Source organism: Littorina saxatilis, linkage group LG10 (assembly GCF_037325665.1).
Source record: "Littorina saxatilis isolate snail1 linkage group LG10, US_GU_Lsax_2.0, whole genome shotgun sequence".
NCBI lineage: Eukaryota > Metazoa > Mollusca > Gastropoda > Littorinimorpha > Littorinidae > Littorina > Littorina saxatilis.
In genome coordinates, this window is record NC_090254.1 from 44,982,139 (window position 1) to 44,982,801 (window position 663).

Here is a 663-nt window from a genome sequence, read left to right on the forward strand (position 1 = left end):
ACTTGCCAAAGACGGGTGACCATTGTATTTCACGTGGTTACCTGTTGACCCAGTGGTGCGTGAGGCTCGACAGAGGGAAGCGTCTGTTGTGAAATGTAGCAGAGTTTAGGCCAACAAAAATATATGTTGGTTTATAATTAGAGTAACGTGACCAAAAAAGAAAGGGTCGGTAGGTCATTTTTTAATTTTTATTTTTTTTCGTTAATTCGGTCGATTTTAAAGGAGGTTACTTCCCTTTGTCTCGGCATGGTTCGCAAAATGTGCCAAAAGTTGTGGGTTTTTTTAGAAATGAAAACAAAGTTTTAGGATCGGCGAGAAAAAAAGGGTCGGTCGGGTTACCCTAAACCAACATATATTTTTGTTTGGCCTTATATAGACCTAATTGATATGATAAACCCCGAGCAGTCTTTATGAAGACCTAATTGATATGCCTTCACGACAAACTGCTTCATTTGAAAAAAGATAATGCTCCGCTTACGTAAAAGCGATTTATCAAAAAGATTAAATCAAATCAAATCAAATCAAATCAAATTAACTTCATTATCTCACATGCAGAAATGTCAGTGGTGGTGCATGTGACATGAAGACAAACGAAACACTACAACATTAATATTTTATTTAAATATATGTACTAATTAATAACATTGTTCTTAGCTAAAACAC